At 46.7% G+C, this 17,123-nt stretch overlaps 1 long non-coding RNA gene across 3 annotated transcripts in view; it reads right to left on the reverse strand.

The window, feature by feature from the left end:
- Positions 1 to 17,123, reverse strand: part of LOC138511055 (uncharacterized) — an 804,004-nt gene that overhangs the window by 700,900 nt on the left and 85,981 nt on the right. For all 3 annotated transcript variants that reach the window (XR_011280562.1, XR_011280563.1, XR_011280561.1), the window contains exon 2: positions 2,461 to 2,592. This is a non-coding gene — a long non-coding RNA (uncharacterized lncRNA). The remainder of the gene's footprint in view (positions 1 to 2,460; positions 2,593 to 17,123) is intronic.

Genomic DNA, 17,123 nt, shown 5'->3' on the forward strand with positions numbered 1-17,123 from the left:
CGGCTACTTTATACATTGCCTGTAGCCAGGGTCTGCACCAACGGCCGGCTCTCCCTGCCACTTGATATCTGCAGAGGAACCAGACAAGGCGGCCCGCTCTCCCCACTTATCTTTGCAGTTGTCATGGAGCCCCTAGCTGATTTGATGCGACAAAAACACGCGCGCAGAGGGATATGGCTTTCAGCCCCCCGAGCCCGAGATCATCTTGCTGTACGCAGACAACGCATTACTCTACATCAGGCACCCGGATCGGAACCTTGCCCCCATCTGCAGGATGTCCTCCACTTTGGGCACCTGTCCAGACTTGGGGTCAATTGCGCCAAGTCAAAAGTTTTTCCTTTGACTGACGCCACCACACCCCCGTCTGATCACGTGGGGTTCACTTGGGCTCCTATTGAGATCAAATATCTCGAGTTATAGTTACGAGGCACCAGGTTTCGTTTTACGACCGGAACTATGGATCTTACTTACAACTCAAACCGAAGCTGCTTACTTAGGCCAACCTACCCATACCACTTACCGGCAGGGTGTCACTCCTCAAAATGATAGTACTACCACTATTACTGTACTGCTTTTTGAATGTCCCGATATGGCTCCGTACTTCGATGTTCGCGGAGCTATGGTCCACGATAAACAGATTTGTATGGCATTCTGGTGCAGTAGGACGAAAATGGGCCACACTTACAAGACCCTACAATCAGGGTGGCCTAGCGGCCAAAGATTTCAAGAAATACTGGTCAGCAGCCCAGGCCCAATACGCTGCGTACTGGTTTGCAGAGGGTGCTCCTCTTTCACATGTGAAAATTGAGCGACATGCGACAGGACACAGGGATCTTCGCTCCTTGATACTAACCCCATTGTGGAAAGATCCTGAGGCGCCCAGCCCAACAGCCATCACTGTGTAGGCTTGGGACAAAATAAGGAGGCTGATTGACAACCCTCAACCATTTTATAAGTACCTACCTTTATGGAACCTCTACCCGGTGTGGCCCAAAATAAGTAAATCCGCTGTGAGAAAGTGGGCAACCAATGGCTACTCCACTTTGGGTGACATGTTTGAAATGGGTCCTTATATTGCATCACTTGACCTTCCTAAATACCCAGGAGAGCAATCCTCCCGCTGACTACAATATACCAGGCTCGGTTGTGCATTTAAGAAAACACGGAGGGAGTTCCCTGCACTGCCCCCGGATGAACCACTGTTAGCATTAATTGCGGGAAGCGTTGTACCTACTGGGGTGGTGTCTAGTCTGTATAGGCTGCTTCAAGCCCGGATTAACAAACTGCTTTCTAAACTTCGCAAGATATGGGCAGGGAATTGGGCATGGACATCACTGACGAATGCTGGTAGGCTATGTGCAAACGGACTCCAGAGGTTTCCCTGAATGCCAGGTTCCACCTGATTCAGTTCAAGGCACTGCATAGATTTCACTATACCCCAACTACACAGTCTCAGGACCACTCCCCCACTGCCATAGATGCCACACAGACGACTCAAGCTAACTCCACATGGTTTGGCTTGTTCCAGAATTTCTGGGTATTGGGCAGGGGTTTGCACCACGGTATCCATGATGTTTGACTGCACCATTGACCCGAATCCTATGAATTGCTTGTTTCATGAGTTCTTGCCACTTCGTGGATCCCACTGCAAACTTGCCAGTCTTTGTATGATCCTTGATGTGCACCGTATTTTGTGCTATGGCTTAGACCTGCCAGCCCCACCACCGAACAATGGCTCTGATATGTTACCTGGGTATTGAATATCGAGGAATGCTGGATCTCTCTACAACCAGCCTGCTGCGCGGTTCCATGTAATAGAATTGCGGCAAAAATGGCCGTGTATACAAAATATTGCAGTAAAAATGCTGTGGTTTTGCTGCCACAATCATGTAAAGGATGCGGGGGAAACCCCTGCAACCCCCAGACCCATTATACCATTTAAGGGGACATTTTTGCTGTGATTTTATTACCCGATACCCTTCCACGGCTTTGGATATCTGGCCCCCTTTCTGAGCTTACCTCCAAACGATGACAACTGAGGGAGTGGGATATGCAGACCCCCCGGACCCAAATGATCCCCAATGAACTCGGAAAATAGAATGGTATAGACTCAATACTTATCCCTAAATGTACCAAGATTGCAATGCACTGTATATAATTGGGAAATGTGGTCACTGTCAAACTCCACTGGCTTTGTAATGCTATTAATATGATTTCCCTTGTTACCTTATCAAGCAATTAATATTTTTTTTTTAAAAAGATCAAACATACATTGGATGGAAGGTTGAAGTTCAATTGTTCAGATCTTCTGCCTCAAAGGACCATCAACCATGCAAAGTGGGGATTAAGAACTTTCCCCTTTCTACACGGACGCTTACAATTCAGATCATACAAATGTTAGCATGGCACCCTTTATCAATATAGACTATTACTTCAAAATGTATCAATATAGAGACTTACTTGAAAATGACCACCTCTGAGTGCCAGGTCAGCCAAAATCACTTGACCCCTGGAAATACAACAGTATATAAATTGCATTCTACCACCAAGACAAGGAATGATGCCAAATCAGGCCTCAGGAATCTTGTGAGCCTACAAAGGAAGCATAAAGAAAACTATAACATCAGGTCACAATGTTAGTCCTTTAGACTGCATTATGATGACCACACAACAGTTGTAACTGCAGCTGAGCTTCAAACCGTTTGTGTAATCGCATCACATTTCTAAAAAAACATCAATCTTATCAAAAGTTGAAGTTTGTAGATATTGATCACATAACACACATTACTTTCAGTAGGTGAAGACTTGGTTACTGACAGCACTGGGACTGAGGGTCTTTCGTTAGACCATTGGCGAGTCAAATAATGATTGCAAATGTGACACTGGCAGTGACAGCATTTGCAAGAACTGATATTTGCTGCAGAACTGACAATGAAGATGGTGGCATAGATGTTGCCTGAGCTGATGTTGTAATTCAGGACTTGGAAATGATAGCATTCATTATCCTGGCTCTGCTTGTAAATAATACATAAAAACTTTATATTTTACTAAATTAAGTTTTATCATGATGAAGTCCCTGCAGCCCACTTCTCTCTGAAGTATTCACAGTGAAGTATTTTTGCATAGGGTTATATTATTTCAATACTATTTCACAGTTTCAACACCATTTGACAGTACCCTCAAACAGAAGGCCTTTGATAGTTAGTGTTCTGGTGTTTGAATGGACTGGGTGGGTGAAATTGATATTTAAGTCTTCTTGACTATGTCATACCCACTTCACAAGGTATGTCAGCTCCCAACCCTAGACTTTGGCTTTGCTATCATACCACAACAAGGTATAAAGAACCAAGGAAACAAAGTCTGCATTTTAATGAGTCAGCTGATTGTTATTCAAAAGAGCAGAGTCCTTGCATCTGCAGAGCTAATGCAGTAATATACAGGTAATCTCCTCTACTATAGCACAATATGGATCACTGACATGTAATTGGTGGGGAAGTGGGGCCCACCAGTGCTTCTAAATGTTAGGGAGAATTCTCATAAATGGCCGATTTCCCTTACCTAATGAGTCCCTCAGCAGCTTTGCTAGATTTCAAGGGTTTATTTTTTTCACCTGGTAAGAGTGTGAGCCTTTTCCCCACTCTTACATGTGTTTTGCTGTGTGTGTTTTTACCATATGTGTGATCTTCGGCTCTGGAGCCTCACCTACTCCATGAGCATCATTTTTATGTGTGTTACACAGCACGTTCAGTGCAGTGACAGGGTTGTCTTTTAGACTTCCCACTGACTCCATTTTTCTGGGACTGACTACTGTCTCCCAGAAACATGTCAAGTTGCCATTAACTTTATGTAGTCTTTTTAAACCACAGACCCAGTACACCCCATCTTACATGGAGTATTGGAAAGGGTTAATTCTTATCCCTTTTTGTCTGTCTCTCTTGGAGCACTGTTTCGCCCCCTTTCCATCAAGACTTGGCTGGTGGCAGTGGTAACTACCCTATTTTTCATACCCCGGTTATCTTATATAACCGTGGTATTGTTTTAGGCTATTAAGGTAGCCTCGAACATAAACCCGCTTGACAAAATATATTTTATTTCGGCTCTGGCTGGGTTTAATTGCCATTTCTTTTTGTTAAAGTCTTTCTCGTGTTTTACTCTGCGTGCCAAATCAGGTTTGGTCCCTTTGTTCTCCGTCTTTTCGCGGGCTTCTGCACAGAAGTCTGGGTAGGCAGGATGTGAGGGAGGGATCTTAGGACCCCTGCCATGGGTTCCTTTGGTAACCCAAGTCACACTCCTGTTTGATTGGCTGGGTGTCTGTCCTTGCCAGGACAGCCACCCTGCTGTGTGATTGACATCCAGGATATATGAATGGGGGAAAACTGCATGAAAAAAGCAGGTCTCTGGGACTGGAAAGGCAGAGTCACCACTGGAACGAAAGAACCAACGAGGAGCTGATGGAAGAGGACCCCTACAACGACTGAAACGCCCGGTGAAGCCCTGCTGCAGGTCCGAATCTTCAGAATCGGACGACAGAGAAGATCCTCCAGGAAACTTCTTCCCTTGAGCTGGTGGAACCAACCAGTTCGCCCAAACTTCAAGCCAGGACCCCTCCTCTGGTCGAATTCGCTGTACAGAGCTACAGTGGGCCAGACAGCCAGGAAGGTCGGACCCTACTTGGGTTTTAAGGAGCGCACCTTTTATTTGTTGCTTTGCTCTGCTGCTGGTTTCTTCCCTGGGTAGTGCAGGACCCTCCAGTCTTCCTACTTCTTGTCAGTCCAACAGTCGCTTAAGGAACCGTGAGCCTGCAGGAATTACCAGGAACGTCCACCTCAGCTACAGCTTCCTCTCTGTTTAAAAGGTACTGTGCAAATCAGGTTGTTCATTTCGTTCAGCCGCGGTGAAAGTGTTTGAAATCTTTCTCCAAACCGAGGGCTTGTCCTTCTCTTCTCTTTGAACTAACTTTTCTGCCAACCCACCTCGTCCGGAATCCGTGGCACGAACTTTACCAGGAACTACCCTGAACTGTGTGATCTTGAGCAAAAGACTTTTGACCCATTGACTTTGGCCCTAAGCCTTTTCTACCTGATTCTAACACTGTAGTTCCTCTTGCTCAATTGCCCTGAGGACTTACCTCTTGATGTGGTTCAATTTCTATTAACTTTGTTTTTCCCTCCCTTTTAAATTGCTGGAGTGCCATTTTGCTCCCACTTCATTTTGTGAGCTTAATTTGTCTGGAACTTATTGGGAGTGGTGTGGTGTATTAAGAGTGTGATTTTTAAACTGCTTATAATAGTGTAATGTTATACAACTAAAGAGAGAAATAAATGTATATTCTTTTACTTGAAAACCTTGAGTCAGTGTTTGCCTGAATCATAGTAATTGCTGTCCTTTGTGTTACTATTTGATACTGCTCACTTACTCTTGAGATAAGTCTGGCTGCTTAGCCATCGCTACCACTTTAACTGTGTAGTACAGGCTTGTACCAAAGGTGAATTTCTACTGTCCCTTGTAGTCTTAATTGTGTGTGGTTTTCCCAAGGGGTACTGCATATAATTCTGCCGAACACTAAATGCTGTCTTTCTGGAAAGCAATCTACAAAGTTAATATCCCATTTTCTGCACTGTCCCCATCCCCACCTACCAATTCTGTGATCTCAGGGAAGATAAGGATTGTTAATCCCATGCAATAGTTATACAATGTGGCTCTCATGTTAGACCCCTGAAATGTAAGTGTTTCCTCTACAGATTTTGGTATGGGGACTGAGTTTTGAGCCTGTCAGGGGGGGAACGGCGACCTCTCTCAGCGTGAGGCAGGAGGCCTACCAAAGTCTTCACCAGACCCAGTCCTGCCCTAGGGGTGCAGGAGTGATAAGAAGGGGACCAGTCTTTGCACTGTCCGTTTGTGCCAAGTTGCATTTACCACGCACCAATGTGAGTGAGGGTAAGGAGAGTGGTTGAGGGTGTGAAAGAAGTGAATGAAACTTGGAAAAGAAAAAGGAGGAAAGAGCGAAAAGGTATAGTCACAGATCTGCCATAAGAGTTAGGAAGAAGCCAGTTCAGAGCATACCAACTCCTCTGCCCGAGGGGGTTGTGGAACTTAGAACTAACACGTGTTCCAAGAATGTTCAGTATCAACATATCACGTAACCTACCAATCAGGTAGCAGGGAACCAAGGTGACAGAGTAGAAGGCCACATGTTAGAGTGCAGGGGTATGTGAAGATGTGACCAATCTGTCAAGGGACTATAGGAGACTGGTAGCATGTAAATTGGTGGTGGTCAATGAGGGTGGTGGGATAACACTGTAGACTGTTTGTGTCATGAGTGATGATTATTTTCTATTTAACTGCTTGTATTCATAGCTCTGTGGCAGCGGGTTCTATGGCACCTTCTGTCACTGGTTTTCCTTTTTGTAACAAAATAAATCTTATTTTCCTTGCAAAGAAGTGCAGAAAGCTTTTTTCCTCAGAGGATTGTTTTTCATTAGTTGGTTGTTTGGAGGTCTACCTTACAAAATTAGTGACCCAGACGTGATCCCAACCTCTCCGCAGAGAGGGAGGATTCCTGGCTGCACATCTGGAGGGGCCGCACCCACATGCAGCAACTAGTCCCCTGTGCACAAATCAGAGAGGTTTACAGGAGCCATGTTGCCTGAATTCCTGTCTGCTCTTTGGAGCGTGCGCCAATTCCAGATTGTGCATGCCATTGATGGGATCTCGTGATGGAGGAACTTGGGAGAACACGTAGATGTAAGTGCACCTTTGCAGGCGAAAAACAACATTGGTGGGGGAAGAGTGAGTGTTAGAGAGTTAGGTGCAAGTGTTGGTGTGGTGAGAGTGGTGCGAAGTAGAAAGACAACGTGGCATTTTGTATTTTTTTCCTTTTCTTTTTTGTTATTATATGCAGTAAAGAGGTGGGTCTTTCGTTAGACCATTGGCGAGTCGAATAATGATTGCGAATGTGACACTGGCAGTGACAGCATTTGCAAGAACTGATATTTTCTGCGGAACTAACAATGAAGATGGTGGCATAGATGTTGCCTGAGCTGATGTTCTAATTGCAGGACTTGGCAATGATAGCATTCATTATCCTGGCTCTGCTTGTAAATAATACTTAAAAATGTTATATTTTTACTAAATTAAGTTATATCTTGATGAAGTCCCTGCAGCCCACTTCTCTTTGAAGTATTCCCAGTGAAGTATTTTTGCATAGGGTTATATTATTTCAATATTATTTCACAGTTTCAACACCATTTGACAGTACCCCCAAACAGATGGCCTTTTATAGCTAGTGTTGAGGTGTTTGAAAAGACTGGGTGGGTGAAATTGATATTTAAGTCTTCTTGACTATGTCATACCCACTTCACAAGGTATGTCAGCTCCCAACTCTAGACTTTGGCTTTCTTATTATGCCACAGCAAGATATAAAGAACCAAGGAAAGAAAGTCTGCATTTAATGAGTCAGCTGATTGTTATTCAAAGAGCAGAGTCCTTACATCTACAGAGCTAATGCAGTAATATACAAGTAATCTCCTCTACTATAGCACAATATGGATCGCTGACATGTAATTGGCGGGGAAGTGGGGCCCACCTGTGCTTCTAAATGCTGTCTTTCTGGAAAGCAATCTGACAATCTATTTCAATTTCCTGATTGGGGATAGAAGACAGCGCTGTGTTATTTAAAAGGAATAAAGATAGAGGCTCTGCCTATTGAGTGGGCCTGTGATCTCTCTGCACTATATAAAGGGGGCATGAGAAGGAATAAGTAGTCCATGTGGGCCTGAGATCTCCCCGCCTGATATGAAGGAGGCATGGGCAAGGTATTTATGTGTTTTTATTGGTGTTTCTATTGTACTGATGCAGACCAAGGAGGGGTCGGGGTTTCTTGTGTGTGAATTTCGAAGTGGAGTAAAGTAAGGGAGTGGACGGTGTGTGTGTGAGAGAGTATGGGATGTAGTGGTATGAGACTAGAGTGAGGCATGTGTCTGTGTGGTGAGTTTGATGAAGGGGAAGGGCGGTGTATCAGTAACAGGAAAAGGGTGGGATAATGGGACGACAGGGCACTGCTAGATCAGAGCCTCAAATAAAGTAAGGTATTGCATAACGTTTGAAGTTCCTTGAACGCTCCTCAAGTTCCGGAAACTTCTCAAGACCTTCCTCGTCTCTTTCTCTTTCTCTGTCCCTCTCCCCTGCTAACCCCCTTTTCCCCTCTCTCTTGCTTTACTCCCCAAATCTTCTCAGTTCACCGACTGGTCGCCTGGTGCACCTCTAGAGCCACACAGGTCCCAGGCTCCTGCGCCAGTCCTACACTTGCCTCCGGGCCTCTGCATTATGCCTCATACTTCTGCACTCTGAATTACGTTTCATGTGAGAGGCACCCTCTTCTGCACTTAACTGAGGCCCTGATGGACTGGGCGCACTTATCCCTCTCCCTCTCCCTCGCACTTCCTGTCTGTGTCATTTGCACGACCAGGAATGCACTAGGCCTAGCAAGTTCGTTTTGTCCTGTCCTCCCTTTGTCTTCTCTCCCTAGCTTGGTTGCACCTGAAACACTGGTGCATAGGCGCGTGATGGTTTGCTCTTCCCTTCTCCACCGCCCTCTCTCCTTCCCTCCTGTCATGCACTTGCACTAGTAGAAATGCCTCTGGCCTAGTATACAAATTAATTTTTGTTAGATCATTCAGAAACGTCAAGGCCTAAGAATGACTACTGTTTTCCCTTGTACTCTTGCCGCTTTGAAGCACTTCACTTGTGTATAAGCGCTCTACAAATAAACAATTACAATTACAATAGGGGAAGCTAAAATGGAGCCAGAGATCCCATTGGAGTACATGTGTACGGCTCTCCCATTGTATGAGGAGAAGATTAGGAAGTATCATAGTAAATGGGTGGCCGAGACGAAAGGGGGCATGTTTAAACCATGGCCAGAACAGGGAACGAATAATAAAGACATCCTGATATGATATGATATTTTATTTGTATCGCGCTCGTACACAAGTGTTTCTTGGGTCATATGTATACATTCCTAGGAGTAAAATATAAGGGGAAGAAATTAATGAACAGAATGGAAGTGTTGGAAGTATGGAGGATGGTAGAGAAGTTACAAGATGCTCCCCCAGCCCCAAGAAGACAGAGGATGGACCACCGTTGTCATGCCCTTCGACGGTTCAGGAATCTCTCGCCCCATCAGTTACAACACAAGCAGCACAGCCTCCCTCATTAGGATGCTACCCCACACGTACAGTGTCAGGATACACAAATCCTGTTTATATCCCGCTACCCGTCACCTCTTCCCCCTCCACCGTCATCGTCTGCCCAGTACCACAACATCCCAAACCATTTAGCGCCTGCAACCGCTCGAGCTCAGGAACAGAAGGATACAGAGCAGAAGGAAAGGAACAGAAACATTTAGAAGTGTTAAGGATGGCAGAGAACAAGTTAGCAAGATTGAGATTGTCCAGGGTGATGGGCAGCGAGCACTTATGGGACAGATGAGTGGAGAGCGAGAGACATTCTGTTCAGGATTGCAGTACAGCGATTAAGGATGTGCTTATTGAGAAGGAAGGAGAGGAGAGGCATCAGGCAGGGAATTTGGAGTACGAGGCTGTGAGGCCTGCCGATGAGGCAGGAGTAGGAGCAGATTAGGAGTGGGACGCAGTGGATGAGTGGGGGTTGGAAGAGGCCTTGCCCGTGAGATCGCCACAGTTGTAGAGCTTGTGGGGGCCTAGATTGAGGAACCGCTTTAGATGCGTAGCGGTTGCAAAGGGAAAGCAAGTGGGGAAAAAGAATGTGATGAAGACAGTGGGGGCACAACTCCCGCTGTTGCACAAAGGACCAGGAAGGCAACAGTATGTACCATGGCCACACATGGCTAGGAATAATTTAATAAAAACACTACCGTTCACAGTTGGGTTGGGAAAGTGGATTTATGCATTTGAAAAGCAGACAGCAGGTACTCTGGCTGTGGGCGATGTGAAGAGTGTGCTTGTCGCAATTTTGGGAGATCAGGCAGATGCTATTTGGGCTAAACCAGGGTATCCCGGGGTACGATTAGAGAATGATCTTCATGTCGGTGCCCATTTCGATGATATCAGAGCCCAGGTGTGGGCGGTGCTGCAGCGCGTATAACCCAATACACCAGATCTCCAGTCAATAAAGCAACATACAATGCCGGATGATGAGGACCCAGCTCAGTACATTTTACAAATACAAGAGATGCGGAGGGCAGAAACAGGTATTGTATTTGTATTGTATTTATTACGCTTATATAGAGCTTTATACCAAAGCGCTGCACATTAACAACAACCAAATACATTTAATATAACAATAACAGTAACAAGAAGCAAATTACAAGGTGAACCGTGGGGTCAGTCAATTGTATTTTTCTATTTTATGGTGAAGAAAGGACTCCCCAAAGAGGTGCAGAAGGAACTTCACAAGATAGTGGGGAGTGAAGCGAAGGGGGGGGGGTGAAGATACAGTCAATAATTGTGCACCATTGTAAGCGGCGGAAAAGAAAAACAAAAGGAGACGGCACAGAGGGTACAGACAGAAGAAGCAAAGCTAGCGCGAAAGAAATTGGTGAAATTGTCAGTAGAGGGGGCGGTAGTAGCCACGTACCCAGAGAACAGACTGAACAGAGGGTGATCTTGGGGGAGATGCGGTCAGCCCCTGGAAATGGTTGGATTGGTGAGTATCAGCCACGGTAACATGGGTGGCCCCCAAGAGGGTATCCCAGGGCAGAGGGGGGGTTGCAGGCCCCCACGGGGAGGAAGAAGGGCTTTTGTAGGAATGGAACCAAGGGGGGGAACATGGGGCGATGTTGAAGCTGTGGGCGAACGGGTCATTCTTCACAGGAGTGTAGGAGCAGACAAGCGGCTGCATGCAACCAGAAAATGCCCCTGTGCGTGCAAGGCCCTCCCGCCCCGTATCCACAGCTCTATGCCCAAGTACCCCCAAGTGGTCTGCCTGCTCGCCCACCACAGTTTCCGCACCTACAGGCACTGGCGCCTTGTGGCACACCAGCCTATGCGGTACACCCCGCACAACCACAGGCATCTCAAGTGCCAAACAGTAATGCAGTGCCTCATGGCACAGTGACACACTATAAAGGGGCCCGCGTGATCAGTGGACATCCTTTTGTCTTTCCAGGGACAAACATTTATCCAGATTAGGACAGCCCACAGAGAACTTTAGCATGCCCAGTCCAAGAGGAACCATTGGTGAACATGGAGATGGGTAACGAATCATTCATGTTTATGGTATACACAGGTGCCACAAAACCAATTATCAGGGAGGGGCACTTCCCTTTGCCAGGCGAGGTGATGGAATGCAGGGTTTCTCTGGGGCAATAAAATCAGTTCCTTTCATGGAAGAACTGCCCATTAAGACTGGTGACAGTGTTGTACAAGCACCATTGCTGTTTTCAACGGCATCTCATACCAATTTGTTGGGGAGGGATGTGCTCAGTAAACTGAATATGACCATCACACGTTCACTGAGAGAAGGGTGGTGTGCTCCACCAAGGTCATATGTTATGTAAGGGTGATGATGATCATGCATGCACTGGGGACTGAAGCAGCAACTAGGGCAATACCTGTGCACTAAGGCCTGTTAATATATGGGGCTACAGTATTGTTGAATGCAGTACCGAAGGTAGCCATCCTGTCTTGGAGAGTGCCATCCGAGTTCTTGTTCAGACCTGCTCAGCCAAAGGAATATGTTACGAGAACCATTCTTATGGTCGATTTAGAAGGGGTGGTGGCGTCGAAAGAGAAGATTGTCCTCATAGGGACAGAAATCGAGAAGGAGAATGGCACACAGTCCTGTGCATGACCCAGCTCAGCCTTTAAGAGGAGTTAGACAGGATTGACCCTGGCGGTAGAGTGATACGGTAGTGCTGTCGGTGTTGTTATCACTCTACCGCCACATTACGAGTTCTGACCAGACGTGCAGAGCGGCACCCGCTAGCAGACAGAATGCTAACAATGGCCCCGTTATTAACGGGACCGTTGTTGGCATCCTCCCCATTCCCATTGAGCCCATTTTTCGGGACACGGACCCGAGTTTGGGGGTAGCCATGCCATCATGCCATCAGGCCTCATTCCGAGTCTGGCAGTAACCATGCCAGTGCCGCCGGACTCGGAATAATTTACTGGCCCCTGACCTCCTGGTGCCACCGGCTCATTCCGAATCTGACACCATGAAGTCAGGCGCCGGTATATTTGAAAAATCCCCATTCCCATAGAGTCCTTTTGGACTCTATGGGAGTGGGGACATGGGAGCACCGGCACCGTTGCTAACGGTGCCGTGCTCCCATGAAAGATCTGCCTAGCGTGACCTCTCCACCCGGCAGGGTCAGACCTGTCGGACACAGCGGCTCCCGGCAGGCAAACTTGCAGTTTGTCGGTCCAGAAACAAGGATGCCGGTGAGTTTACCAGCACCCTTGTTTCCAGACCGGCAAACCTATAATGAGGCCCGATCACTAGTTTCCAAGAACTTAATTACGGAATTGCTACTGCCTCAGAGTTAGCGACATTGCACTACACACAAGAGTTTTATTTGTTTTCACACTCAGACGGACAAATGATGACAGCTGTCCTGACACAGAAAAGTATGATGGGCCGAAACCTTTAGCGTAATACAGTGGTATGTTGGACTCAGAGATGCAAGTTCCCCTGTGAACACGCTCTGACTGCCGCAGCCTTTGCCTTCGGGAAGTCTGTCTCTATAAGGATGGGATGTTCGGTGACATTATATGTAGAGCACGCAGTATTTGCTATTCAAGAAAGGTCCAAATCCACACTGATGACACAGAGGGCATCCGCATATGAAGTAATACTGTCCAGTGAATCTATTCATATTGTCCGATGCAAGACAGTGAACCCAACCACATTTTTAACTGAACCAATCACTGACGATGATGACATGCACAACTGTGTCACATATGAACGCCCTGACGATGACATACCAAAGGCAAAGGACTCTGCTCTTGAGGATGGAGAGATATTTTTCGTTATTTCATCAACGATTGACCAGGAGACGAGTAAGAGGTGCACAGGTGGGGCAATGGTCTGTCTAGTGGACGGAGAGTATGAAGTACTGGTGAAGAAAAGATTAACTATGCACTACTCTGCCCAGGCTGCAGAGCTTATAGTTCTAATTGAACTGCTAGAAGCATCTCAAGGGTGTCGAGTTACCATTTACTCTTATTCTGCATACGTTGCCACTACTGTTCACTGTGGGTTGTCACAATGGCAGAGGAGGGAGTTCCGAAGGGCAGATGGGTCCCCGGGGCAACATGCTGCTCTGTTTCGAAAGACTAATACACGCTCTCTCGTGGCCTACATTTGTCGCTGTCATCAAGTGTGCCGCTCATACTAACAATATGGACCCTATCTCCTTCGTTAACGAGACAGCAGACCAGGTAGCAAAATTAGCTGCATATCTTCCGGTGCTAGCTTTAGCAAAGCACCCACAAATAGCTAGCATGCAGCTCCAATTGGAGGGTCCCTATACTGTGGTACCAGTCACCCAATTCGTTGAGTTGCAGGGGCAGGCACCTCAGGATGAAAAGTTGTTATGGCAGAAAAAGGGGTGTTAACAATCTCCCACTGATCTAATATAGAAGCAGGTTATCACAGGTAAGGTGGTAATGCCTCAAGCGTTGGTGATGATGGCCTTGGAGCAGCTGCACTACCCCTTGCATATATCAAAGCAGCACATTGCTGAAAGAGATACCAGACAAATATTGTTTGTACACCAAGACAAAGGTGTTCTTCTTCTCCCTCCTGCTAACAGGGGTCTAGGACGAAGCCAATGCCAAGTTTCTCCAGATCGTGAGGTGGGAAATGATCCAGTTGGTGAACGATACAGAGCAGGGGCTGAACGCGATCAAGAGTGAGATGAGCATGAGCCGTTTGATGACTCTCCAGAACCGATGTCCTCGATCTGTTAAATCCAATGGAAGGGGGTATGTGCAAAAAAATAGGACTGTCATTTTTCACATACGTCCCTCCGAACGATGCAGAAAATGTGTCCCTGTCACACATCATAGGGGCCTTCCAAAAGTTAAGGTGGGCATGGAAACTGAAACGGGAGAGGAAGCTGAAGATTGGTTCGATACACTGTTCTTGTGGGCGCCAACATGGCTCGGAGCAGTGGCGAGGATATTGGTTATTATCGTGGTGATCTTGCTGGTAATGTTCTGCTTGTGCCAAATGATACTCTGGTGCTGCGTAAAGACACTAGCGAACAGTGCCATGATGATGGTCTTGATAGGGCTCCTCCTACTACAGAGAATGGTCATATTTAAATATAGGATTCAAAAAAGCAATGTATAGTGAGGGTAGAATGGTCTATATGTCCCCCCCGGACCTTGACGTCACCCCCACCCTACCCAGAGAATTATGTAAAGCATTGGGTTGATCTAGCTGGTGATGGGGGTTGTATTTATCTCAAAGGTACCCCGGAGAAGTATGCCCAGGAAGGGGGGAGTTTACATCATTAACTAAAGGGGGGGGGGAATGTTGGATGCACGTTCAGGTCCCATGCCCACCCAAACAATTTAGATTGAGGAAAATATAATAGTGCGCGAGGAAATGCATGTGTGTGACTACAGCGGGGCGGGGCACGCAATATGGGAACAATAAATGTACTATTTTCCATTAGACATGTGAACAATGTAGGCCCTGGTATAGGGTATGACTAACATTGAGGTATAAGTGAAATGGAGTGTATACAAATGTAAATGTAGGCCCTGGTCCCTGCTGCAGAAAATACTGAGGTACCACCATGTTTAAAGCAAGGCCTAGTTCACTGCAGGCCGTGGTGAAAGCAGCAGCATAACAAGACAATGAGTTTCAAATCCCTTTCCCATCCCATGGCCCAGCAGGGAAACCGAACGTAGAGGCCAACAGGCCTGACACATAAAAGTACAACTATCTCATGTTGCAGGCCTGAGAAACCCAAAAAGAATGTGAATGGCCGCGTACGGACAATGCTGCGCCCGTCCCCGAAGGACTAGCCCATGGGAGCCGGGTCAGAGGTTTCGTGCTGCCAAAGGGCCGGCCTAGATTTAGGACCCTAGCACCCCCCAGAAGAATGATCATCCCTTTTGAACTGCCAGATGCCCACAAACAAGACCCCTAAATCCTTCAGAAAATGGCTGATTAGTGAGGTCTCCAAAAGGTGCAGGAGGAACTCCCAGGAGGGGTAGCCTATAAGGGGGGGAGCAAGGAGTGAAACATCCTGTGATTTTCACTACCAGGAGCACGAGATGAGGCTTAAAAATGTAGCCCTGCGACGGGGAGGCATGATGGGGGCGCCTGTGATCCTGGGACCAAGAGAAGCTCTTATTTATCCTAAAGGGCCAATTTGACCTAGCGAGTATCCGCTGACCTCATGTTAACGACCAGGTACACTCCATGGGACTATGCCCATGCAGATGGTAACATAGCATGTAACCCGCCAATCATTTGCGGGGAACCAAGGTGACGGAGTAGAAGACCACGTGTTTGAGGGCAGGGGTAGGTGGAGATGTGGCCAATTGATCAAGGGACTACAGGAGACTGGTAGCATGTATATAGGTAGTAGCCAATGAGGGTTGTGGGATAATTCTGTATGCTGTTTGTGTCACAAGTGATTATTTGCTATTTAACTGCTTGCATTCATCGAACTAGCCCAGAGAGCTAACTCTGTGGCAGTTGGGTTCTACTGCACTCTCTGTCACCATTTCTCCATTTTGTATACAAAAAAATCTTGTTTTCTTTGCAAAGAATTGCATCAAGCTTTTTTCCTCAAAGGACTGTTTTTCATTGGCTGGTTGTTGTAGGTTTACCTTACACTACACACATAATCCTCAATCAGACACGCAGAGTAAGATAACAGAATCATGGCAAATGCCATTAATTCCATTTCCTCCCAACCATTTCACACCTATACAAAAACCTAAAACAGTTAGCAACCCTAGGGTAAAAACAGATCAGCGCACACTACAGAGGTGTGGCTGATTGGAAATGCAGGCTGAGGCAGGGGTTTGGAGTGAGTTGGCGGGGCCCTTGGAGTTTGTGATGGGAGCTTGTTGTAAAGGAGGCTTCATGCGAGTGGGGAGACAAGCTAGTAGGAGGAGGTTGGAGTTGATTGTCTTGGTGAGGAAGGAGTTCAGTGGCTGAAGGGGGGTGGAGTTGAGTCTCAGGGGAAGGAGGTAAAGGAACATCAGGTGGAATTTGTAGTTGAGTGTCAAGAGGAGGTTGGCGTTGAATATCAGGAGGAGGTTAAAGAGTATCTATAAAAGTTTTAAACAATCAGCAGGAGGTTGGAGTTGGGACCAGTTGGAGGAAGTTAATGAACAAAAGGAGGAAGCATGAGTTGAGTATCAGGAGGAGGGTTGAGTGGAACATCAAGATAGGTGCAGGAGCCCGGCAACGTGGTAGTTGGAAAAAAAAAAGCAAGGTTCGAGAGGGCACATCTAGCCCAAAGTAGGAGGTCAGTGTGAGACCTTGATCTGAAGGGGGTAAGTCCCCGGTGAGACGAATGTGATGTGTAATGTCGAAGAGCAGAATGGCTGTTGCAGGGAAGCCTGGAAAGGACGGGAAGCCAGGAACCTAAGAAATTGAGGTGGAAGAGCCTTCAGGAGCCTGCTGAGAGGAATAAACCTGGTTGCCCCAACAGTGGAATATGAGAGAAACTTCACTGGTCCCTGTACTTGTTATGGAAAAGGATGCTCAGGAGCCCTGTGTGCCACCTGAAACTTCATAGTAGATGGTCGTATCGCACTTGAGGAACACCAGTTCCAGGCATGAGGGAATAGACAATTGGCATGAAGACTGTAAGGAAGAAACGAGGGGAATCCTCGGGAATCTAAGAACCTTAACAACAAGAATTTGTGTTTCCATTATTTTGCTGCTGAGTGAGAGAGAGAGACAGACAGAGAGACGCATTTTGTCAATTTGGTACTAGCTTGCTAGATTCCATACGACCAGTGAGAGAGAGATGATATCCTCAACATTTCAAGAGAACACTGGGTTTTCGTACTGCACAATTTAATCCAAAAGAACTGTTGCAGACAGCACTATTACAAAGGGTCCCAGGAAAAGGTTGAGGGTGGAAGTAAGACACCAACATTGAC

This window comes from Ambystoma mexicanum, chromosome 6p (assembly GCF_040938575.1).
Source record: "Ambystoma mexicanum isolate Mex_15411 chromosome 6p, UKY_AmexF1_1, whole genome shotgun sequence".
NCBI lineage: Eukaryota > Metazoa > Chordata > Amphibia > Caudata > Ambystomatidae > Ambystoma > Ambystoma mexicanum.